Source organism: Staurois parvus, unplaced genomic scaffold (genome assembly GCF_062004578.1).
Source record: "Staurois parvus isolate SC_StPar_1 unplaced genomic scaffold, SC_StPar_1.0 ptg000237l, whole genome shotgun sequence".
NCBI lineage: Eukaryota > Metazoa > Chordata > Amphibia > Anura > Ranidae > Staurois > Staurois parvus.
Window position 1 is genome coordinate 6117380 of NW_028318033.1, and position 27572 is coordinate 6144951.

The 27572-nt window shown below is 40.1% G+C and overlaps 1 protein-coding gene across 1 annotated transcript in view; it reads left to right on the forward strand.

Annotated features, from left to right (window-relative positions):
- The window catches only part of CAPN3 (calpain 3), a 177845-nt gene that overhangs the window by 61017 nt on the left and 89256 nt on the right, over positions 1–27572 (forward strand). The gene's annotated exons all lie outside the window — the stretch shown is intronic.

Below are 27572 nucleotides of genomic sequence, written 5' to 3' on the forward strand. Positions count from 1 at the left end.
TAAAAGGACAGGGGTTATAACCCTCCCTTACTCTATCCAAAATAAAGAAAAAAGTTTTGTCCGTAGTTCTACTTTAACCGGTTTTTCTGCTGCCCTATAGCAGATATACTGCTACAGGGTGGCACGGGTGCACAAAATCACGTATATATACGTGATTTATGCATTTCCGGTTAGGGGGCTTACAGGGCTAGGGGGCTTACAGTGAAGCACACACGCAGCTTACAGTAAAACAGCACACAGTTACCCCTTTTATTGCCCTACATGTTAGCCCCTTCCTGCCCAGTGCCATTAGTACAGTGTCAGTGCTTTTTATTAGCACTGATCACTGGCCCCTCCCTCCTGCCAAGTGCTCCCATAGCAAACAGCTTGCTGTGAGGGCATGCGAGCAGGCTCGTGCCGCAACTCGGCCCCGCCTCCACTCTCTCCTCATTGGCTCACTGGCTGTAATTGACTGTAGTAGGAGCTGATGGCCAATGAGGAGACAAAGACCTAGGACAGCTTTATGCACATAGCTCGATCGAGATGAGGCTCAGGTAAGTATTAGGGGGGGCTGCTGCACACAGAAGGTTTTTGACCTTTATGCGTAGAATGCATGAAGGTAAAAAACCTTCAGCCTTTACAACCACTTTATTTTGCCTATAGTTACACATTAGGTGCAACTGAATTAAGTGGGAGTAATATGATAACATATAGTAATACAGGGTCTTGTATTACTAACACAGTTCATGGCCTACAATGGCAGGTATGCCGGGGGGAAGCATCCTGTTGTTGACTGCCAGTAACACATTCCCATGTATACAAATGATCCCAGTGACCACCCTGCCTGCCAGGACTATCCAGCTTCTCATCGACCTGCACACTTTGTGTATTAGCAGTGGTGGAATTGTTTATGGTATACTTATAGTCTTTCAGCATCTTGCATCTATCACCAAACTGTATGCAGGGCCTGGCCACAGTGTGACTCGGGGCTGGTTCACACGTGAATTGCACAGGAACGTGCTGTGTGTTCCACATGTTGTTCTGTGTGGTATGATTCCAGTCCATTCACTTTGAATGGGCCAAAACTGCATTACACCAAAAGTAGTACATGCACTACTTTTTAAAACACACTGCAACCAGATCTCCAAGGAAATATAAACAAACACTTGCGCTCAGAATTTAAACAACAAGAATAAATAAAAGCAGCTTGCACATTTGAAGGCAATATGATCATATAGATAGATAAATGCAGCGCTATATATACAATGGGTTTATAGCACTTTAAACGTGATAGTCCATATAGATTCCCAAATGGATAGAAATAGGTGCATAAGAGGAAAGATTTGATCCAAAAGCCGTCACCATTAACCCAAACAAATTGGCCTCTTACCAGCCAGTTTGACCACACAAAAGGTCGGTCAACATGAGCAGTATGGTATATCCTCAAATGCAGCAATGGATTGTCAAGAGAAATCCCCTCCAGAATAATAAGTAACTTCTCCAACTTCCATAAACCTCCAAATAGCAGAATCTCCCATCACATGGTAAAGGAATGCTTAGAGAAGAAAGACAACTCATATTGTAGTATTTAAAATTATAATTAATCAATTTATTTAGGTTCCACGTACATGAATGAATAAAACAACCAGCATGGTAAAAACAGGATGTTTGTTATATTTTTTTATTTAAAGTTGTTGTATGTACCAACATACTATAATATAAATTTTCATTATTCTGGATTTCTATTGACAATCCATTTCTGCATTTGAGGATATACCATACTGCTCATGTTGACTGACCTGTTCTGTGGCCAAACTGTCTGGTAAGAGGCCAGTTTATGTGGGTGAATGGTGATGGCTTTTGGATCAAATCTTTCCTCTTATGAACCTACTTATTATTATTATTACAGGTACTTATATAGCACTTTCAATTTACACAGCACTTTACATATATATTGTACATTCACATCAGTCCCTAACCCTCAAGGGGTGTACAATCTAAAGTCCCTACCTTACATTCATACATACACAGATTAGGGCCAATTTAGGCAGGATCCAATTAACCTACCAGCATGTCTTTGGCATGTAGGAGGAAACCAGAGTACCCGGAGGAAACCCACACAAGCACAGGGAGAACATGCAAACTCCAGGCAGGCAGTGCCGTGGTTGGGATTTGAACCGGTGACACTGGTACTGCGAGGTGGAAGTGCTAACCATTTAGCTACTGTGCTTGCCCATCTATCCATCTGGGAATCTACATGGACTTTATCACATTTAAAGTGCTATAAGACCATTGTATAATTAGCTCTTCATTTATCTATCTATATCATAGTATTACCTTCAAATGTGCAAGCTGCTTTCATTTATTGTTGTTGTTTAAATTCTGAGCTCAAGTGTTTGTTTATATTTACTTGGAAATTTTGGCTTTCTTTTACTTGCTGTTGGATTGTTTTTATTGTTGATTGCTTTTAGATCAGCACATATTATTGATGCTGTTAGTATTTTTGAAAATTCAGTTGAGTCCCATGGCAATGTGGGTGGTATTTTATGAGACCCAAAAATTTGGACACCACGGAATTACATATCAATTTGGATATATAATGTTTAGAAAAATACTTATCAGAGAATACGGTTCCTAGGAGTTTAACCTCCCTGGCGGTATTCCCGAGTGTAGCTCGGGGTAAAGTTTCAGTACCACAAGCGTTAACCCCGAGCTACACTCGGGCTTACCATGCGGCGCTGCTCCGGGATCCCTCGATCACTTACCTTGTCCTGCGCTCCCGCGATGTCCCTCCTGAAGTGTCCCCTGTAATGTAATCCGGCGGATGCCGGCATCTGTCTTCTGGGTTCCGTCCCAAAAAGTGACATTCTCTAAAATCACTAAAATCACATAGTAAAACATTACTGTATCAAACCATTTCACATACATTTTGTCCCTAGTGCCTTGTCCTGTGCCCTGCCTGCATTTTTACTGTTCTTTCTGCCTGGAAACTGAGAAACATCCATGGTGTCCAAAAAGTGTCCCTTTAGGTCAAAATCGGTTTTAGACCAGCTAGAGAACAGCAATAGTAAATCAGAACCGCTTGCAGAATTGAGTGATAATGATTCATGGGGAAATTCATCATCAGACACTGAAAACGATTTTGGGACTTTGCTCAGTGATGTGCGAACTTGGCGCTATATTTCAAATTTCAGTGTTTTTGGTTTGATTATATTATTGAATTAAATTTATTATTATATTATTATTTTTTATGATTATTTATTAAATTATAATTTATGATTTCGTGTTTCAAGTTTTATCATATCCATGATGTTTTGCTAGACTCTTGTTCGGACAGATTTCAGTGAGTTATTCCTAAAAATTACAGGCCTACAATAAAAAAAAAAACAGATTTCCGTGAAAAAAAATGTACCGCTTTGAGCACAGAAATATGGACATAATCATACCGCTAGGGAGGTTAAGGTGGGAAGTTGTTCCCCAATATGACGATATAGATACCCTTGAGTGGTTTCAATATTTCAATAAGGTGTGGTTGGAGTTCATTAGTTTCCTCATCAGTAAGAAGAGGCAGAAACTTCTTAAACTTGACAAGGAAATTGGGATTTTGAAAAAAAAATTAGGACCCTATAAGGAATCAGAAGATTATAAGAAAAGATCTGAGAATCTTAAAAAAGACCTTGAGATAGAGGAATCAGAGCAAAAGATTAAAAAACGGAAGAAATATCTTAGGGATCTGGAGGACTATAAGTCCAATAAGGTTTTTAAATGGCAGTGCAATGATTTGTCTAAAACGAATATGGGTCCCAAAGTTGATCTTAATTTGCCCTCTCAAAACCAGGATACTGGTATGGTTACCCCTAAGTTTACCCTACAGTGTAGTGATCGACAGGGAGGAGATGATTGGGTTTACCATAATCCCTCTAACCCTATGGGGAGGAATTTTGCACAGATGAGGGGAAGACGTAGGGGAAGACGTGGTTATGCTGGAGCCCCTAGAACCCCGGCATTATCAACCTCCAGTAGGTTTGAGGTACTGGGTCAACAGAATGATGATTATTATGAGGGGCCCGATAGATATATTACTCAGCATCCTTTTCAGCCTGTTAATCAGCAGGGTGATGAATGGCACACACCAAGGAATGATTTTTCATCACAAGGGTCCAATGAGGGATCATATGCCCTACATCAGAATAGAGGCAATTTTAGATCCTCCAATTTTTTTCCCAAGGGAGGATCGGGTATAAAAAGGGTAATCGAACAAAAAGAGGCACTAGAGGGAGAAGGTCTGTCCGATCAAAAAAGAAAGCAGGTATAGTCGATTCTGAACTCTTTAATTTGAGTAAAGTTAACTTGTCAAATGAAGAGAAGTATGTACTTAATCATGGTTTAAAATTTGCACCCCCTCGTCCATTGAACAAATTTGAGACGTTAATAGACATACACAAGTATATTAGGAAACTGAACATCAAAAGGTATTTTATTATTAATCCATGGAGGATTAGTGGGTGTGATACTAACACCTTTAAGAACTCATCTCTCTCTAATGCTTCTCTTTTAATCCCCCGGGTAATGCTGCTGCTTTGGTTTCAGTCTTTAGAAATTTGGTCTTTAAAGATTTTGAGAATTTTAAACTTAAAAAGCCCTATTTTGACTTCAAGTTCAAGCAGGGCATGGACTCTTTGAAGTCAAGCAATGATATAGTAGTTCGTCCAGCTGACAAGGGAGGGGGGATTGCCATTTTAGACCGAGAAGCTTATTACCAAGAACTGGATAGACTGCTTTTGGATAGAGATACTTATTCCTTGTTGAGTGGGAATCTTACGTCCAAGTATAAGACTGAATTACAAGGTATAGTGGAAACAAATTTTGTTCATAAAATCATCACAAAAAAGAGATTGTATTTAATTCCAGTGGCTCCTCATGTGCCGGTGATGTATTGTATTGTTTATCCAGTCCTCCAGGTAGACTTTTTATCAGTGGTATAGACTCGGTCACCTTGAGGGTTGGCAAATACATTGACTCCTTTTTACAGCCTGTGGTATTTACCATCCCTTCTTTTTTGAAAGACACTACTCAGGTGATCAACATATTGAATTCAATTGAGTAGAAAGAGAGTTATATTTTGGCCGATGTAGCCTCCCTTTATACTAATATTTCACATGAGCATGGGAGGGAGGCTGTACATTGTTTTCTTCAGAGGGATGTTATGCTAAGAGAACAGCAGCAACAATTTATTTTCTCCTTATTGGGCTTTGCTATGGGCCACAACTATTTTTGGTTTAAAGGCCCATAACTTCTACAAAAGAGAGGGGTTGTCATGGGCCCAAAATTTGCGCCCAGTATGGCCAATTTGTTTATGGCCAAGTGGGAGGAGGATGTCATTTATAAAGAATGGAGGCCTGAGCTGGTGCTCTGGAAGAGATACATAGATGACATCCTCCTCCTGTGGAAAGGCAGCTTTGATTCCCTTGACCAATTCCACCATTGAGCTTGAGCATAGCCCCTAATGTTTTGGATCCCCCTAAAAAACCTTGATTTTTTCAGCATATAAAGGGATATTACCAATGTAAGAAATGTGGAGCTTGTAACATTAATATTCAGAAGTCTAGGAAGTTTACCACCTTTCAATCATGTTGTACTTCTAGAATGTATGATATTGGACACTTTATTACATGTTCCACTAAGAACATGATCTAATTTGGTGCCCATGTGGGTTACAATATGTGGGTCAAACAGTATGCATGTTGCGAACAAGGTTGGATGAACACATTAGGAACATCTGTAGGGGTTTTCCCAATCATAGTCTTTCAAAGCATTATGCAGCACACCACAATAAAAATCCAGGTGGCACTTTATTTTTAGCTATTGATAGATCTTTACCAAATTGGAGGGGTAACCATGTTAGACCATGTTAGACGAGGAATCTCCAAACTAGAGACCTCGTGGATTTATTCCCTTAAAACCTATGTTCCTTTTGGCCTCAAAATAGAGCGGGATGTAAATGTTTTTATTAACAATAGTTGAGCACATTGTATCTGATTTTTTAATTTAGTTTTTAAATTTTTTACTTAATTTAGATTGTTGTATTATAATTTGTTTTGGTACTACACAATGGCTCTGTTCCTTCATTATTGTTATATTTTTTGTTTAAAGTTGTTGTATGTACCAACATACTATCATATAAATTTTCATTGGCAGAACAATTTATATTGGTTATTTTTGCTTATATTTATATAATTTGGATCGGGACCCATTGTTAATATATTATTCATACTAGAGGGTTGCTTCCTATTATGGGAGTGTGATTAATGTAGTGACATTCTGATTGATATTTGCTTCCTGCCTTTGGAGCACATTCCAAGGAGTGGGAGGGTTCCTTTGAGGTCCGTTTGCCCTTTACTTCCTGTTTTGGGTATGTCTTCTGGTTACCGGAGCGCATCTTGATTAGGAGGAGTGTCCCTCTGAGCTCTATTTATATGCAGTGATGCATCATGCTGGCCACGTCCCCGACAACATCTTTTTGATGACGAAACTCGTAGGTTGGAGCCTCGCCGTGTGACGATATCATGCTCTGGAGGGACGGTGGACATCTTGTTGGTTAGAAACATCCTGTTTTTACCATGTTGGTTGTTTTATTCATTCAGAATGCCAATATTGTACCGCGCTCCAATATATTCCACCTTATGTGATATTGTGAATTCCTAAGTGTACCACCGATAATCAAATAATTACATCAATCAATTATACTAAAATACATGATTATTGTGAATATATAAATTAATTATTTCATAAATGTGAAAAAAATAAATAAATAATGTGTTTATCAAAAATATATAAGTAAAAAAAATATATAAGTAAAAAATATATTTAAAGTTGGAATGACAGTTCTCTTCTGTGTAAATGAGATGGTATTGTTGTTCAGTCTAGTTAGTGTGATGAGTCTGTGTCCACTGCGTGAACCTCTCTCTCCTCTCTCCTTTCCTCTCTCCTCAGCACAGCCTTCTCAATAGGGCTTTCTCCGCTGGCTGCTTGGCTTATTCCTCCATATAGGGAACATACAGAGAAGGGAAAAGAAACATAGTGTCTTATCCGGGATATCAATTGTTTATTATACTTTGATTTCCCACTCACATTGTGAAGATTTAAGTAGCGCTTTACATGAAATGTATCCAGATCGTACTACAAACAGCCTTGCAGGTGTGTATGCCTTCAATGAATATACTCGCCGTTCCTCTGTGGATGCGTGATGACGTCACCGCCCCTCCCCTACGCATTACGCTACAGGGACTCGTAGCTTCCTCTGGGGGATGTCTTCCCCCAGAGGAAGCTACGAGTCCCTGTAGCGTAACGCGTAGGGGAGGGGCGGTGACGTCATCACGCATCCACAGAGGAACGGCGAGTATACTCATTGAAGGCATACACACCTGCAAGGCTGTTTGTAGTACGATCTGGATACATTTCATGTAAAGCGCTACTTAAATCTTCACAATGTGAGTGGGAAATCAAAGTATAATAAACAATTGATATCCCGGATAAGACACTATGTTTCTTTTCCCTTCTCTGTATGTTCCCTATATGGAGGAATAAGCCAAGCAGCCAGCGGAGAAAGCCCTATTGAGAAGGCTGTGCTGAGGAGAGAGGAGAGGAGAGAGGAGAGAGAGGTTCACGCAGTGGACACAGACTCATCACACTAACTAGACTGAACAACAATACCATCTCATTTACACAGAAGAGAACTGTCATTCCCACTTTAAATATATTTTTTACTTATATATTTTTTTTACTTATATATTTTTGATAAACACATTATTTATTTATTTTTTTCACATTTATGAAATAATTAATTTATATATTCACAATAATCATGTATTTTAGTATAATTGATTGATGTAATTATTTGATTATCGGTGGTACACTTAGGAATTCACAATATCACATAAGGTGGAATATATTGGAGCGCGGTACAATATTGGCATTCAGGGTTAACATTCACACACCTAGAGAGGGTGTAACAAGTACCTGGCGATCTAATATTTCATAAATATTAATTTAAGCACGTAATTAACTAATCAGTATCATTTTAGCACTTTTAGTAATCTATATATATTTTTTATATATTTTTTTATGTACGCAATTAATTGATTATAGAGTTTACATTTAGTAAGAAAACTCCTAGTGGCTCACAAGTAATTATCCAATTTTAGTTTTATTCATTCATGTACGTGGAACCTAAATAAATTGATTGATTATAATTTTAAATACTACACTTTGAGTTGCCTTTTTTCTCTATACATTCATTTACCATGTGATGGGAGATTCTGCCATTTGGAGGTTTATTGAAGTTGGAGAAGTTACTTATTATTCTGGAGGGGATTTCTATTGACAATCCATTGCTGCATTTAAGGATATACCATACTGCTCATGTTGACCGACCTTTTGTGTGGTCAAACTGTCTGGTAAGAGGCCAATTTGTTTGGGTGAATGGTGTCGGCTTTTGGATCAAATCTTTCCTCTTATGCACCTACTTCTATCCATTTGGGAAACTATATGGACTTTATCACATTTAAAGTGCTATAAGACCATTGTATAATTAGCGCTGCATTTATCTATCTACTGCAACAACCAGATCGCATGGTACAAAAGTACCATGCAAACTGGTGGGGGCAGGTGCAGGTAAACGCACTTGGTTTGCTACCTGAATTTGGGGTGTTGTTAACTATGTATTGACACCCAGATTGCAAATAGAGTGCATTATGCATGCAAGGAGAAACTCACAGTGCATTACTGTGGGAGTCATGTGTGGTCATGATGTGAACCGACCCTTAGAGTCCTTTCACACAAGTGATCATGTCAGATCTGCCTGTCAGATTCTCAGGTGATTGAAAGTTTAAAGTTAGTCTATGGGCAGGTGGATGTAAACAGATGTGCATCCATTTATATCTGATTACCGTCAAGGTGTGAATAAACTGAAACGATTATCATCATTCTTCATTTTTTCAGACTTAAATTAGAACTTCACTGTATCTAAGCACCACAAATCAAATAGCTGTTTATTTAATTTTTAACATCCAAAGCAAACCCACCCATCCATCCATATCTCCATGATTTAGTTTGTTGTGAAATCATATTTAAACGCATTTCTGGTCGTGGCCATCTTGAGTAAGGCCAGAAGATTTGTGCAACATTTACTTCCTGGAATCCATCTGCCTTTAGTTCAGGCATGCAGGCAGGAGTGTGTTCTTAGCTGAGAAAACCCCTCCTCCCTTCCTGAAGACTCCTGGGATGTATGACGTCATTTGCCTATGCATGGAAACCAGGAAGTATCTGAAGAAATGTAAAAACGAAAAAGGTTTTAAAAAAGTAAATATGATATACCTTCTTGTCTATTTACTAATGCTATCAGATTAAGGATTAAAAATAGTCAATGTTGATGGTAGTCAGATATAAATAGATGCTTTGTGTGGCTGTGACATCTGATTTGCCATGGGGGAGAGTAAGAATTGTAAACCCCCATTGTAATGCAGTAATTTATTGGTGGCACATAATGCCTAATCTACAGCATCAGCAAGGCTTTCCATCTCCATAGATATGTCATATGAATAAAAGCTGCAATTCCTGCAAGTCAAAGTTAGAATTGTCTCTTCTCTTTTGCTATTAGGAGCATTGTGGGTATTTCACATCATTACATACTGCAGGCAAGGTTATGTTTTCAATCAGACATACCCTGTTTGGGAGAATGGCAGTAAGATTTGAGAATCAGCAGCGAGCAGAACATTCATAAGCAATTAGCAAATTAATTCATCATATGTACATACACTGCTCAAAAAACTTAAAAGAACACTTTTTAAACAGAGTATAGCATTGAGTCAGTTAAACTCCTGGGATATTGATCTGGTCAGTTAGGTAGCAGAGGGGGTTGTTAATCAGTTTCAGCTGCTTTGGTGTTAATGAAATTAACAACAGGTGCACTAGATGGGCAACAATGAGATGATCCCCAAAACAGGAATGGTTTTACAGGTGTAGGCCACTGACATTTTTTTCCCTACACAGTGTGGGTACCTGAGGCTGTACCTTAAAAAAAACAATATTGTAGAGAAACAGGCATGGTCCTCTACTTTGGTGTGATTTAGAGCATTACAAATGTGGTACAGTGGATGTCTCATTTAGGTATTGCATGCAAATACATTGTGCCTATGTATTTCCACTCTTCCAGACCGACATCCACCCATCAGGGCATTTTGATATTTGCAAAACTTCTTCCAATAACCAGCCCATTTTTTGCATCAAGAGAGATTGCTTTTGGAAGAAGTACTGAGGTAGGGCGCTGTGATGTTTTTAGGAAGCCCAGCCTGTTCTCAAGTGTGACTTTTGCAACCCTGGTAGTTCCACTACTAGTGTCAGTAGTTTTTTATTTTGTTATTTAATTATTATTTTTACCATTTTATTTTTTTTACAATATTATTTTTTGTTTTTTTTAGGAGCCCCAATTGGGGGCTTTTGTGAGATATCAGGGGTCTAAACAGAGCTCTAATGTCCCACCTTTGAGACAGAAAAGAGATTGAGAACACAGCCCTCAATCTCATTCTCTGCAGCTTCAGCAACACATAATGAATGGACATGAATAGCTCTGTACAGAGCTTCCCCTTCATTCATAAACTGAAGTATTGTAAACATAGTTTACTGTGCCTCGGTTATGAATTGACAGAGTAAGTGATCATTATGGATCACTGACTCTGCCCATTCAAAGAAAGAAGGGGATGGTAAATTAGATATTTACCGGTCTCTTCCCAACTCTCCATCCTAAAGCATTCCCTGCAGCAGCTGGGAGGAGAGGGAAGGAGGGAACACAGCAGAGTTGCGGGAGATGAGGTGGGGCCAGGAGACAGCACAGGGGTCCAGGGGCAGCAAAAAGAAGAGGAAGCTGGATAGAAGGGGTTTTGGGGGCTGCGTATAGATTAACCAACCCCCTTAATTTTCCTCCTGCAACTGCTGAACGTGTGCAGGAGGGAGAGGAGGAGATGTAGGCTTTCAGCAGCTGCAGGAGGAAGGTGGAGGATATCGGTTCATCTATATGCCACCCCCGACCCCTCCCTATTCATTTGCACAGGGGAGCTGAATAGGCCTCCTGAAGCATGGCGCTGGGTCGCAATTGTGACCCCTGTAGGTATGCCCCTGAAGTTATGTACAGCACCATGCTGCTAGCTCCCACCAGCCTTGATCTGTCTGCATGGCACAGAGAAGCACAGAGACTCATCAATGACATCACAATAAAAATGGAAAGTTGTTAATTTTTATAAATTCAGGAACCATGAAAGGTAAAATATATGCAGATCTTCCTGTGTATATAAAAAAAAAGAAAAAAACAGTTTTGTTCCTCTTTCACTCCACTACTTTTCCTAGTCACTGCTTGCTGTATTTTTCTGTTAGTGTCTTTCTTCAGTTATGAAAGTTCATTTAACACAAGCCATGAAACAATCTTAGGAAGCAAGATAAGGTAATATTACCAGAAGATAGAGGTTGTGATTCTGATCACAGAAAATCTATGGTCCAGAAGAAGGGAGGAAATTAGGTCTCTCGGCTGTGATCACTTTCTGTGTGCGTTGTTATGCAATTTTATGCACTTTTCTTTTTCATGCACATAAATGCACATTTTCTCGCTTTTTATGTTTTGCTTTGTTTTTGTTTTGTTTTGTCGGCCAATGAAGTGTTGAGTAATGTTGAGATTACTATGGGAAAAGCTGCTTATCATGAATTGTTAACACATCAAATTACATGTTACATATTCTTTCATGTGCTCCTACTGCCATTATTAAGGGGACACAAAGAAGACAAATCTATTAAATATCTTCTTGTGCTCTGTGTTTACAAAGGAATATAATGGAGCTCAAGCCAGAATGGGGATAGTATTGCCATAGTCCAAAATGAATCGCAACAACTTATAATTGATATGGCCAGCAACAGTCAGACAAAATAAAAGTGAATACAGTATCTTGACTAGAGGCTTTACACCCCCAGATCCTCACAGATTCAAGCTCTGTTATTTCAAAGACATTGTTTCTAATTTGTAAAGACTTTTTATTGACTGGATTGGGACCAATGGATGGGTGGAAGACCAATGTGGTTCTTATATTTCAAAAGCGATCATTACCAATTAACTACGGATGTATAAGTTTAATTTCTATAGTTGGGGAGATATTTAAGAATTTCATAAAAGATCACATAGAAGAATTTTTTTGAGGAAAGAAGATTATAAGCAAATGTCAGCATGGCTTCATGAAGGACCAAAGTTTTCAAGCAAATTTGTTTTCTTTTATGAGTAATTAAGCAAAAGCTTCAACCGAGAGGTTGTGGGTATAATGGACTTGGATGTTGCAAAAGCATTTGATACAGTACACCCATAGATGGCTAATGTGTACGTTTCAGTCTATAAATGGATAGAAAACTGACCTAAAGGCTAAATTCAGAGACTAGTAATTAATGATTCATACTCTGAATGGTCTAGGGATGCTCATGGTGTACCCCAAGTTTCAACGTTGGGATCCTTACTTTTTAACTGATGTTTAAATAATTTTGCTTTTGGAATTAGAAGTACCAATTCTGTGTTTGCAGATGACACCAAGCTATGTAGTGGATTACCCACTTCCCGCCCAGTCACAGTAGATTTACTGTGACTAAGCCACAGATGCAGGCTCAGCAATGTAAATAAACATTGCAAGTTTGCTTCTGGGTTTTGAGTGCACACGACCCCTGCTGTCCTGCATTGTGGTTGGACACAGCAGGATTTTGTCAGCAGGTCCCATCCAATGATTTATGGCTGAGACCTGCTGATTGACTGTGTCCAATCACAGTATTTTGTGCTTACAAACAATACAGGACTCTGTACACAAAGACATAATTTATTTATTTTATTTATTTCAGGTACTTGTATAGTGCTGTCAGTGTACGCAGTGCTTTACATATATATATTGTACATTCACATCAGCCCTTAACCTTCAAGGGGTGTACAATCTAAGGTCAATAACTCACATTCATACATACACATACTAGGGCCAATTTCAGGGATTCGGCTTGGCCCCTTAGTTCCAGTGAAGGGAACTTTTAAGGAGTCAGCATACCAAGACATTTTGGACAATTTCACGCTTCCAACTTTGTGGGAACAGTTTAGGGATGGCCCCTTCCTGTTCCAACATGACTGCGCACCAGTGCACAAAGCAAGGTCCAAAAAGATATGGATGAGCGAGTTTGGAGTGGAGGAACTTGACTGGCCTGCACAGAGTCCTGATCTCAACCCGATAGAACACCTTTGGGATGAATTAGAGCGGAGACTGTGAGCCAGGCCTTCTCGTCCGACATCAGCTCCTGACCTCACAAATGCGCTTCTGGAAGAATGGTCAAACATTCCCATCACACACTCCTAAACCTTGTGGACAGCCTTCCCAGAAGAAGCTGTTATAGCTGCAAAGGGTGGGCCAACTCGATATTGAACCCTATGGACTAAGACTGGGATGCCATTAAATTAATGTGCGTGTAAAGGCAGGCGTCCAAATACTTTTGGCAATATAGTGTATGTAGTGATTTTAATTGTATTTAATTAATTTTATATTGTTTTGGAAAACAATATGACTTCTTTATATACTTCAAAGTTTCTGCTTGGTATTACCCAGATATGTGCAAGCTGGTCATAGCCACGTTCAATCACCACCAAAGTGTCCACCACCTCAGATTAATTTCCTAATTCACCAGAAAACCAGGACCCTACTCACATTTCAGGTCATGAAATCACAATCTCAGCAACAATTCTGTTGTACTTCTAACCTCTAAACAGGAATTTAACAAAGCTGCGGCGCCCCTTTTATGGCGCTAATCCCTCCTGTTAAAGTAGAACTAAAGGCACATTTTGGATAGATTAATGGACCCCTGTCAGTTTTTTTTTTTCTACGATGTGTGCTTCATTGAGGAGATTTCCCTTCACTTCCTATCCCATACCCTAAATAGGATTTGAGCGAAAATCCCTCCAATGTGAGGGAATCTGGGAAGTCTCCAGGGTCACCAGAACTAGTGTCCCCAGTGGAAGATTTCTCCTCTATTCCTGTTCTGGTGTCAGCCCAAAATGTGGGATTTTCTGATACTTTCACTTTCAATGATAATGGTAAACACAACAAATAGAGAGGGTGAATGTCCCTAAACGGTGCACAGACATCAATAAAAATTAGCAGGTGCTGTAATCCCTCTCCACTCTATCCAAAACAAAAAAAAAAAAAAGGTTTTGCGTTTAGTTATACTTTAATGCATTGTGACAAATTCATGAAGCATTTGGAACACACCTTTGGTTCTGACAGCAAACGTGGACCAAATGCAGGTGGTTCTAAAATGCGCCACATCCACATTCTGCTGCATTCAATGCACCATTTCTACATTGTGTTGCAATGAATGCACCAAATTCAAAAGTGGAGCTAATTAAGACCAACTCTCCTTTGGAGTACAGTGAGAAAGACTGGAACAGACAGATTTTACTAAAGCATCTTGAGTGCATTGTAAAAGTGGTGAAGTATGAGCCAACTTCAGGTACATGTTCTAGACAGGTACATGAATTTGGAGCATTCTTCAACACTTTTAGAATGCATGAGAGACACTTTTGCTAAATTTGTCTGTACCAGTCTCTATGAATTCCAGGGACTCTTCACATCTCATGGTATCTGGAATATACATCGCTTTAGGCGGTTTGATCACTATTTTGGTGTTCAAATAGAACATATGACATATATATTGTTTTGTTCTATCTGTGTTACTTTTGTATTTTGTTAAAGAGCTTGTTATCACTTTGGATAAGCTGCAGCGCTGATAGGTGTAATTAATTATTTTAGCATTTATATTTCAGTTTGAATAACACACAGTTTTAAATACACAAAGACAAAGGGTGGGGTGAACAGCACTAAAGGCTCATTTACACATGCAGGTGGAGGTGGTCAAAACAGGTGGTTGAGTCACATTTTTACTACACCCTCACCCTGCTACCACCCTTCCCAAGCTGTAAAGGCAGCTGGAGGGGTTGCACACATGCCACAATGAAGATTACCCACCCTGTCTCATTTTACAGGCAATACCACTGCTAAACTTAACTTAATCAAGTGAATGGGGTCACACAGCAACCACCCTGCAACCTCATTTAAAGCAGGTTTTTATGCCTTTGCAGCATAGTAGTGCAGCATTTGCATATCACCTCCTCACTGCCTGTTAAATGCTTCTGAAAAGCAATCAACTGCAGAACACTTTCCAGAAGTGATGGCAAATGCTGCTGCACATCTAAATATAACCTAAAAATTGTCAAAGCCCGAAAAGAGCAGCTACCCTGTAAGGCCTTGCCCTCGCATTGCCCTCTGGAGAGCAATCTACATTCAAATCACCTTCAGAGGGCATTTAACAGGCAGTGAGGAGGTGTTATATTGCCTCCTTACTGCCTGTTTGAACCCCTTAAACTCGCACCCGTGCACCACAACTGCATGCATTGCACATGGTTTCGGGACAGTTGTGGGGCGCCCCCATTCAGTTGAATAGATCTCATTCAACAGGTGATGCAGCCCATTGAACACGACAGCGGGGATCATTTTTTGCTTGCATCATGGTTGTGGAATAAGTGCGTAAGGATTCCTGGACAATTAATTGTAATTACACACATTTGTGGATAGAAAATCAAGTATGATGGACTAATATTAATGATTAATTGTACTTGTAGACTTTTTGTGTTTGTTAACACATGAGTGAATTGTATTTGTTTACACATTGTAACATTAGCCAGGGCCGTCTTTAAGGCAGGGCAAAAGGGGCAGCTACCCTGGGCCCAATCATTTTTGTGGGGCCCAAAGCAGCTGCCCATATTTGCCAATTGTCCTGGTCTACATATCCTTGTCCCTTGAAGTCTTCCTCCTGTGCTGTTTTCTGATATCTCAGTGTAAAGTGCTGTCACTTATACTGCCCAACTCTGCCCTACTGCAGTGTACAGATGACCCATGACATTAGGTCAGCATGCACATGTAAATATCCAGCATTGATATGTAAATATTCCATCCACCATCATCTCTCCCAGCAGCATTCAGCTCACTTGGGAGGTAAACAGGGGCATGCTTGAATGTCCTGTCTGCAACTGTGGTCATTGAGCCTACCCATTGCCTGTTCTGCAAAGGTAAGCAAAGTGGTGCAGGTGGGGTGTGCAGAGGTAGGCAGAGAAGGAACTGCAGTTTGGGGTGCAGAGGTGAGCAAGGAGGGGATGTACAGAGGTAAGGAAGGTGGATGCATAGATGAGCAGAGCAGGCATGTTGAGTTAAGGTGGAGGGGTTGGAGTGGAGAGGTTGGGGGAGGTATAGGGTGCAGAGGTTATCTATCAGTGAGCCTTAATGATGTGCTGTAACCTCTAGCAACTAATCAGGGAGCTGAAATAATGTGCTGTAACCTCTAGCAACCAATCAGTGAGCTGTAATGATGTGCTGTAACCTTTAGCAACCAATAAGTAAGTGGTACTGATGCACAGTAACCTATAGCAAGCAATTAGTGAGCGGCAATGATCTTCAGTAACCTCTAGCAACCAATCAGTGAATGGTAATTATGTGCAGTAACCTATAGCAACCAATCAGTGAGCGGTAATTATGTGTTGTAACCTCTAGCAACTAATCAGTGAGCTGAAATAATGTGCTGTAACTTCTAGCAACCAATCAGTGAATCTGTATTGATGTGCTGTAACCTTTAGCAATGGATAAGTGGTTCAATATTATGACAGCTATGACAGCTTCAGCTCTTCTAGGAAGGCTGTCTACAAGGTTTAGGAGTGTGTCTATGGGAATGTTTGACCATTCTTCCAGAAGCACATTTGTGAGGTCAGGCAATGATGTTGGACAAGAAGGCCTGGCTCGCAGTCTCCGCTATAATTCATCCCAAGAGTGTTCTATCAGTTTGAGGTCAGGACTCCGTGCAGACCAGTCAAGTTCCTACACCTCATCCATGTCTTTATGGACCTTGGTTTGTGCACTGGTGCGCAGCCATGTTGGAACGGGAAGGGGCCATCCCCAAACTGTTCCCACAAAGTTGGGAGCATGAAGTTGTCCAAAATGTCTTGGTATGCTGACGCCTTAAGAGTTTCCCTCATTGAAATTAAGGGGCCAAGCCCAACTCCTGAAAAACAACTCCACAACATAATCCCCTCTCCGCCAAACTTTACACTTGGCACAATGCAGTCAGGCAAGTACGGTTCTCCTGGTAACCACCAAACCCAGACATGTCCATCAGATTGTCAGACAGAGAAGCGTGATTCATCACTCCAGAGAACACGTCTCCACTGCTCTAGAGTCCAGTGGTGGCGTGCTTTACACCACTGCATCCGATCCTTTGCATTGCACTCGGTGATGTAAGGCTTTGATGCAGCTGCTCGGCCATGGAAACCCATTCTATGAAGCTCTCTATGCACTGTTGTGCTAATCTGAAGGCCACACAAAGTTTGGAGGTCTTTAGCTATTGACTCTGCAGACAGTTGGCAACTTCTGTATGCTTCAGCATGTGCTGACCCCGCTCTGTCATTTTATGTGGCCTACAGCTTCATGGCTGAGTTGCTTTTGTTCCCACTTTGTTATAATACCACTAACAGCTGACCGTGGAATATTTAGTAGCGAGGAAATTTCACGGATGGACTTATTGCACAGGTGGCAACCTATCACGGTACCACGCTTGAATTCACTGAGCTCCTGAGAGCGACCCATTCTTTCACAAATGTTTGTAGAAGTGCCGGCTAGTTTAAAGAGACCACAATCAGGAGTTTGAGTGTTTTGTAATCATTTTCATTGCTTTATGGGATATCTGACAAGTTTGCTTTAAGTGCAGAGATCTAACGCCTAGCATCCACAAGAAAACAATGAAGCTGTTAGTTTTTTTTCTCCAGAATATAATAAAAGTTCTGGTTGGCCTGGTTCTTTAAAAGGATTTAATCCCAGGCTAATACTAAACATATGCACAGCTTGAGATATGAGACAAGTGTGAAAAAATCCCCTCTGCTACAAGATATTCTGCAGCTGACTTGTAACATTTGGATGTCTGCCATCCTCCTGTCTGCTCTTATAGAAGTCCAGCATTAGGCCATTGCTGGGTAAAAGAAGGTGACTGGAAAAGAAAAGGCTTTACTGTACATACTACAGCAACCAGGGATATGTTTGCTTCTTTTTGGTCTGTTACATCTGAACTCCCGGAATTATTTGTGTTGTATACTTACATTGGTCCAGCTTGTTGTTTAAACTAGCGTCAGCCTTCTGAAAAGCGATCCATGGTGGCTTTACTGTACATACTACAGCAACCAGGGATTTGTATGCTTCTTTTTGGTCTGTTACATCTGAACTCTCACAATTATTTGTGTTGTATATTTACATTGGTCCAGCTTCTTGTTTAAACTAGCATCAGCCTTCTGAAAAGCAATCCATGGTGGATCACTTTTCAGAGGGTGTTTAACAGACAGTGAGGAGGCACTATGTCTCCTCCTCATCACCTGTTTTAACCCCTCAAAACTTGTACCATTGCACCTCAACTGAGTGCACTATACAAAGTTGCAGCACAGTTTTATGACAGTTGTGGCACATTCCCATTCACTGGAAGGGCTATGTTACTGCCCGCTGAACATCCACCTCGTTCAGTCACAGGATGCCTAGTGTTCATTAAGAAATATACAACGCATTTCTCTGGTGGAGGTGCCAAGCGAGCGACCAACTGTGTGCAGAGTGGAAGGCACCTGGAAGATAGAAGCATGCCCTTTAGTAGTTTCAGTGTCCCCAGCAGCCAATCAGGTAGGAGATGCTTTATGCCAAGCTGGACCAATGTAAGTATGCAATAAAGCAAGGTATTTTTTAAATGAAAATAATAAACATGATATACTTACCTGCTCTATGCAATGGTTTGCACAGAGCAGTCCTGAACCCTCTCTTCTCGGGTCCCCCACCAGCACTCTTGGCTCCTCCTCTTCTAAGGGTGCCACCATACTTCCTATAGCGGCACACCTGCACGGCTGATCTTGAACCCCAGGCTGTAATTCATTATACAGTGATAATTACTGGATAAGCAACAGCTTTAGCTGTCATGTTTAGCTGTTTACCATTCATTAACAGCGTGCTTGTGGTTGTGATTTGTGATTGGCTACAGCTAATCCCAGATCACAATAGTAAGTAAGCTGTTCAGGAACGGGAAGCCATTTGTGACAGGTTTTTTACGTTGTTATTATGTAATCGCTATGACCAATAATAGTAATCTCATGATATCCGGTTTCTAATTACCGGTAACAGTGATCTGCTGTGAGCAATGTCCTAACCTGGAGGCAGAATCACGTATATAGACATGACTGTGCCTTCAGCTGCTGCCCCAGCACAGTACATTTACAGTGGCAGGGCGGCAAGTGGTTAAAAAGATTGTACAAAAACTGTACAACCAGATTGTAATATGTATGGTCAGCTTTAAGTGTGCTTTTTTTTGCTCAGGGTATTAATTATGTATTAAATGCACACTTCAGTCAAAACTGAAATACATCTTTAAAATACACAGATGACACAAAGCCTGCCTACTCTGGTTTCATCTACTGTAGGTATTGCTGTATTGCATCAGAGCCCCCCACTGCCCCATATTAACAGCATCATCTCATGAGCCACTTGCATGTGTAATTCTTGTTCCCTCACTGTATTTGCTGTCCCTGGAGAATTGAATGCCACTATCCCATCCTTCCTCTTCTTATATTCTCTGGTCCCTGCTGTTCTAACAATCTCCTATTTACCGTATTCCATTCTACGCCCCATACACCGTACCTCCCTCCCCCCCGTTACTGCAGGATGTCTGTGAAGTAATGGCTGTTGATGGTATATGTATGCAAAACTATATACTTTCAAAACTTTGAAGCTGCAATCCCACCTATAAAAGTTCAAATAGCATGTGGGCGGGGCACCTCACCCTGCACATGGGGGTACCTTTCACCATGCACGTGCTCACCAATGCCCAGGACCAGGGGGGGCTGCGATCATGAGTAAATCAAACACCTGTGCCCACCCACATGTGCCCACCAGTGCCACCCACGTGTGCCCACCAGTGCCACCCACCAGTGCCCATCAGTGCAGCCCAGCAGTGCTGCCAGTCAGTGCCCAGCAGTTGTGCCAGTCAGTGCCACCTATCAGTGCTGTCTATCAGTGCCGCCTATCCGTGACACCTCATTAGTGCCACCTATCAGTGCCCATCAGCCCTGCCTCATCAACGCACATCAGTGAAGGAGAAAATTACCTGTTTTGAAAATTTTGTAATAGAAACAGAGACACTTTTTTTTTTCAAAATTTTTGCACTTTGTTTATAGCGCAAAAAGTAAAGTGTGTATGTATATATATATATATATAGCGGCACAGTGGCTTAGTGGTTAGCACGTCTGCCTTGCAGTAAATGGGTCATGGGTTCCATTCCCTCCCATGGCACCTCCTGCATGGAGTTTGCATGTTCTCCCCGTGCTTGCGTGGGTTTCCTCCCACACTGCAAAGACATGCTGGTAGGTTAATTGGATCCTGTCCAAGGGCTGACCATTTGGAAACTCGGGTGCTGCCCGGGGTCAGTAGGGGGCCCCATGAGGTGCCCCTGGTACCTTTTTCATAGGTTTTTTGAGTTTGGGCAAGGACACGGGTTCCCATGATCCCCTATTGCCTGGGGGCCCCATGAGTTGTCAGTCCGCCCCTGATCGACTCTAAATTGGCCCTAATATGTGTATGTATGAATATAAGTTAGGGACCTTAGATTGTACACCCCTTGAGGGTTAGGGACTGATGTGAATGTTCAATATATATGTGTAAAGTGCTGCGTAAATTGACAGCTCTATATAGGTACCTGAAATAAATAAATATATATATATATACCACAGAGGGTAAGGCTAGGCCCGAAAAAGCCAAGGCAAAACCCCTTCCCCAGCCTGGGCCAGCCACTATCTGACTAACAGACTGTAGGAAACCATACCATAGGCAACCTGCCTACAAGCAGCCTGATGCTTCCAGCTTGTTGGTGGCTTGTAAAACCCTAAACATGAACTAAATACCATTTTTGTGAACTACTGTAAGTGTAGGTGTAATGGAAAAGGGTGTGAATTGTTTGCATTATTGGGATGGGTATGAGCATAATAAGAATGCATGTTGATATTTACCACTGAGTGTTTTTAGATGGGCAGACTTTAGAGACGTGGGAGTTGGTAGTTCCAGGAAACCTCATTAACTAACTACCCTGGGGGTTTGTAGACAGGTTGGGGTTGAGGCATAGAACACAGATTAAATGTGAGGATAACAGTAGGGGTTGTACTATAAAGGTAGGCTCTGTCTCCTGCTTACTTTAGTTGCTTTAAAAAAATAACTATAAAAATAATTATCATTTCAATGATTCCTGAAGCTGAATACATTTGGTTGATAACATCTGTTGAACACTCCCATGGAGAATACCCCCTGACTGTTGTGTTAGATATTTTCAAATTACATCTTCACACAATGATTTCACCAAGCTTCAAATATCATTAACATTGCCAACAAAAATGAAAAATGTGCTGTTACTTGTCAACAGAAATTATGTCTGCCCAGTTCCTAGATCATCTTACAGTCATGGGCACCTTCACTGTAGACTGGAAGTCAAAGACTGAGCTGTGTTTTTTGCCTTTAATTAGTTGTGTACTAAAAAATGAAACTGTAGCATTTTGTCATTATAATGAATGTATAGAACAGGGGACCCTAAGTGGAGGGATCTAAACCCCTTGGGTGAATGGGGACCAAATGTTCAGGGTATGGAATTGTATCTCTGAATAATTAAAATACATCAAACAGGATTCTCTGCATTTTCAAACCTGAAATCAAGCTGGAGAAAGCAACTCAATGCATCAGATGACATGCGAGTAACATTGTCAGTAACTGTGCCTCCATTGTCCAGTGCCTCCTCTAATGTCTTGATCGGGAGATCAATAATGGGGATGATATTGACATAGTGTCCATAATGGGGATGATATTGACATAGCTTCAAATGATCCACAACTCAGAATTTATATGATCCAGAATATTTAGAGAGAATAAAAGCTGTATAAAGCACCTGGACCAGATGGCATATACACATGGATCCTAAAAGAATTTAGCAAAGCCATTGTTTCTAATTTTTAGGGACTCTTTAATGACTGGTATAGTACCACTGGATTGGCGTAAGGCCAATGTGGTGACTATATTTAAAAAGGGGTCAAAGTCTTTACCAAGCAACTATAGACCTGTTAGTTTAACTTCTATAGTTGGGGAGATACTGGAGAGCTTAGTAAAAGACCACATAGATGAGTTCTTGCTGGAAAAAAAAAACATTTTAAGCAAAAGTCAGCATGGATTCACAAAAGACAATAGTCAGACAAATCTGATTTCTTTTTATGAGGAGGTGAGTTAGGCTTAGTTCACACTAGCTTTGTCAGCAGGCCTCAGACAGGCATTTGAGAAGCGTTTTTAACGCTTCTCAAACACCTATGAAAATTCTGCACATGACAGCACGCAGTGCTGTTAACACTGAAGCGTTAGCGTCGCGGCAAAACGGACGCCTAGTGTGGAGTCAGGAGGAGTTGAAGCCTCCCATTCAAGTCTATGGTGTGGTTGAGACGCGGTTCCTATGCAGTTGTGAAGTGTTTGCGGAGCGTTAAGACCATTTAACTTCATTATAGGCATTTGTAGTGCGGTTGTAATGCTTGGTAAATGCCTATCAACCGCCTCAAAACCACGCATGGGGCGTTTGGGGAGCGTTAAAAACTCTTCACAAACGTCTGTCTAATGGCTGTCAAATGCTATAGGGGCGTTTGGCAAGAGTTAGAAATAAAGTCAAGTGTGAACAAGCCCTAAAAACCTGGACAGAGGGGTGGCGGTGGACATGGTATACTTGGATTTTGCAAATGCATTTGACACAGTTCCCCACATACGGCTAACGTGTAAAGTAATGTCTATGGGCTTAGAAAAATCAGTTTGTAAATGGATAGAAAACTGGCTAAAAGATCGTATTCAGAGAGTGATGATTCATACTCCGAATGGTCTAAGGTTGTTAGTGGTGTGGTTCAGTGTTGGGACCCTTACTTTTTAATATATTTATAAATGATATAGGGTCTGGTATTAAAAATATTGCTTCAGTCTTTGCAGATAACACCAAGCTGGGCAGTGGAATAACAATCTTACAGAGTGTGTCCAACTTACAAACCAACCTCAATGCACTGTTTAATTGGGCAACTATGTGCCAAATGAGGTTTAATGTTGAGAAATGTAAAGTTATGCACTTGGGGGCTAAAAACACGCAAGCATCATACATACTAGGGGGGTACAACTGGGGGAATCAATGGTGGAAAAGGATCTGGGTGTTCTGGTAGAACATAAGCTTAATAATGGCATGCAATGCCAAGTTTCGAAAGCGAGCAAAATAAAAATTGACTCAACCTTTCTGTTGTGTGTCTCTGTGTGCCACATGGAGCATGATGAAGAGGAAGAGCAGCAATGAATTGTCTGAGGATTTGAGAATAAAAATTGTGGAAAATCATGGTCAATGTCAAGGTTATATGTCCATCTTCAGGGATTTTAATAGTCCTCTGTCCACTGTGTGCAACGTTGTCAAGTTTACAGCCCATGGCACTGTAGCTAATCTACCTGGATGTTGGCGAAAGAGAAACATTTATCAAAATTGCAACTAAGGATTGTTCAAATGGTGGCTAAAGAACCTTAATCAGCTTCCAGACAAATTCAAGCTGACCTTCAGGCACAGGGTACAACTGGGTCAGCTCTCACTACATGTTGTTATTTGAATGACAAGTGATGCTATGGTAGGAGACCCAGGAGGACCTCACTGCTCACACAAAAACATAAAAAGCCAGATTGGAGTTTGACAAAACTTACCTGAAGAAGCCAAAAGCCTGTTGGGAGAATGTGCTGTGGACAGACGAAACAAAATTACAGCTTTTTGGTAAAGCCCATTATTCTGTTTTCAGATCAAGCAATGAGGCCTTTAAAGAAAAGAATACAGTCCCTACAGTAAAACATAGTGGGAATTCACTAATGTTTTTGGTTGCTTTGCTGCTTCAGGCACTGGATGTCTTGACTGTGTGCATGCTATTATAAAAGCTGAAGACTACCAAAGAATTCTGGGGTGCAATGTAGTGCCCAGTGTCAAAAAGTTGGGTCTCTGTCAGAGGTCATGGGTCTTACATCAGGACAATGACCCAATGCACACATCAAATAGCACCCAGAAAAGGTTTAGGACAAAGCGTTGGAGAGTACTGAACTGGCCAGCAATGAGTCCAGATCTCAATCCCATATAGCACGTGTGGAGAAATCTCCATACAGCAGTTGGGAAAAGGAACCCTTCCAATCTGAGAGGCCTGAAGCAGTTGGCGAAAGAAGAGTGGTCCAAAATTCCAGCAGAGTGTAACTTGAGGTGATTGTAGCCGTATTAGTGCATTTGCGACAGAAACAATTGAGTACTGTCCGTGATACTTTTTTTATTTGCACTAACATACAATTTTGAGGACAAGCTTTCAGGGTATGTCCCCTTCTTCAAGGTCCAAGCAGTACTATACAAATACAAATCACAAAGCAGAGTGTAAGAAACTTGTTGATGGTTACAGGAAGTGATTGATTTCTGTTATTTTTTTTCCAAGGGGCATGCTACCAAATATTAAACTGAGGGTGCCAATAATTTTGTCCAGTCAATTTTTTTTAGTTTTGCGTGGGATGTGTCAGATTTGGCTTTTTGTTTCTCCACTTCTTTGTGTCATACCAATACAAACAAAAGAAATAAACATGAGAATACTTAAACATTTGTAATTGCAACAGTTTTCTGGGCAAAGTGGTGCATTATCTGACAGAAATGCAGGGGTGCCAATAGTTTTGGTTATGACTGTATGTCAGTGAAGGGCTATGCACTGTTCTTGTTCTGTCTCTCCAATCTTAGCATTGATAGTGTGATCTGTGTAACTTACAGTTGTGATGAGATAGCGATAACTTCAATCTCAGTTGGATACCACAGTCAGTGACTCAATCGATAAGACATCTTGTAGATCTTGTGAAGTTTATTCCATAAACTGAGAGAATCTTACAACAATGAACATTCGATAGGTGAAAAGATCATACTGTTTCTGCTCCATGCCATGAGGCTAGAACTGCAATGTCTTACTGGGAAAATAGGTGGGATATCTATACAGCATTAACCGAACCAAAGGAAAGCGAGGAGCAGAGACAAAATATAGAAAGCATTTAAAGGCATATGACAGTCATGTGAAACATGACAGTTCTGGTCAAATAAATACCGGTTGAATTCGAGAATTGCAGGTTGATTGATCAATTGAAGGGAAATGGTTTAAAAACAAGTACATTAAAAAGATTATTTAAATATATTTGTTTTATTTGAAAGGACTCACTATATTGATTAGCATTTGATTTATTCAGTCATTGTTAGCACTTATATATATATATTTATTACACTGAGACATTTACTGGTGGTGATACATGTTCGCACTGCACTTACTATAATATTGTATCCTGATATATGTGGGAACACATATAGTGCTAGCTGCAGTCCATTTGGTGTGTACACAACAGCAGGGTGAAATATAATTTTGCTGCAGAATACTGGTTGTATACTAGTTGCAGTTAGCTTGTGTATTTGTGATTTACCAATTTTATATAACAAAATATAAAATCTTTATGATTTTCTTTAATTTGATCTGTTCTAACTATTTGTAAAGTAAAACCAAGCTTTTAACATCTTTTGAAGTCATATTGGTATAGTACTTATAATAGGAAGTTTGAATAAGATGGAGAAGTGAATATGGGGGCATGTTAGACTGTCCATTGGGATTTGTAAATGAAAAAAGGTTAAGAACAGCAGATGGGAAAATCTAAGTTAAGGTGGTTTTAGTGGTCTTAAGGGTGCAATGGGCTTTAAATAAATCCTGATAGTTAGTAAGGCTCCTTTCAACTATCCTGGTCCCTTGTTAGGTGGAAACATGAAGTGAGATATTGAGGAACAGAAGAACTGTAACCCTACCACTAATCCGGACCAGAATCCTGACATAGTAGTGTGTGTCAGTTCTGACGTGACAATCACATGACTTTGTTGTTAAACAAAGAATTAGCGTAAGGTATAGGGCTGGCTATGTTTAACAACAAAACCATTGTTTAACATGTTAGTACTGATCATGTGATCAGTTTGTGGGGGGGGTTTTACCTTTTTTCAGTGTAAATTTCACCTAAACAGTCCGTATGGCAAAATTGGTGTCTAATTTTAACATAATGTTAGCAAAGGCTGAATCTCTAGCAATAAACCAACCAGGTACAAAGTAATTGTAAATATTGGGCTTAAAAAGAATGTTTCTGTAAAAACACAGTTTAAGGACTATATGTATCATACCCATGTAGCATATCTCCTGTCTCTCATTTGGAGGGACTGTTGTACTTTTGTATCCAAATCCCACTGTCCTTTCCTTATCAGTTGTCCCTTTTTTTGATCTAGTAAATAGACATCTCTAAAGAATACCTTACTTAATTACTATAAGTGTTAAAGTCCACTAAACCTTTCATCCAACCTCTATATAATAATGCATCTTTTATTTGGAAAAGCCAGTATTAAGGAAACGTAGTGGTGAAAAAGCACCTGTGGGTTTAACTAATAATTTTTTGCAAATGAGTTCTTTATAAGCCGTGTAAATGAAGACATGGCACTAGTGCATCATTTGCCTAACTACTTTGAGCTAAATGGTGACCCCCTCCTTCTCATCTCTGAAGGTTGAGAGGTATATATGTAGTTGTTTATTATTCTGGAATGGCATAGAATTCTGTGTCCAGAAAATGCTTTTTGCTATTCACGCATTTTGAATTACATTTTTATTTTACCAAAATAGAAATTTACTCCTAGAAATTTTTTTGATTGGAATGTAAAAAATTCCTTCCAATGGCACAGATCTTCTCTCTGATATTGGATGGAATACTTACTAAAGAAATGCATTGTGAGCCGAAAAAGGCTAGAAAGAGGCAGGAAGTACAAAAATGGCTAAACATATTTTTAAGTAAGTAATTCTGTAAAATATTAATAAAAAAAAAAATACATTAGAGAAGCAATCTTCCAGTAGGGGAACTTATTCCTGTTAAAACTGTGATAGAGAAGGTTTCCTTTACTTAATTTTCTCTTACTTACTTTGGAAAGATTCCCTGTTGTATCTTGAGACTGAAAGTGAAGAAAAATTTTCCCAATGAGACACAGACAGCAAAAAAATGCATGTTAGGGGTTTTAATTATACACTACCCTGTCCAAAACTAAAGATAAAGGTTTGGCTTTAGTTACATTCAAGAAGCAGATTTATAAAGCAGTTAATATGACATTGACTAAACATGCAGTGCATTGTATCTTCCTGGAGCATGTGTTTTAAATGACAGTGTTTGCAGTGATTCATTCACCTGCAGTGAATGTCTGGTTAAAGTCACATTCACTGCTTTATTAATGCCCACCTCTGGGATTTAAGAAAAAAAAAAACTACCCTTGCAGGCTTCTGCCATACCATGCGACCAATCTTC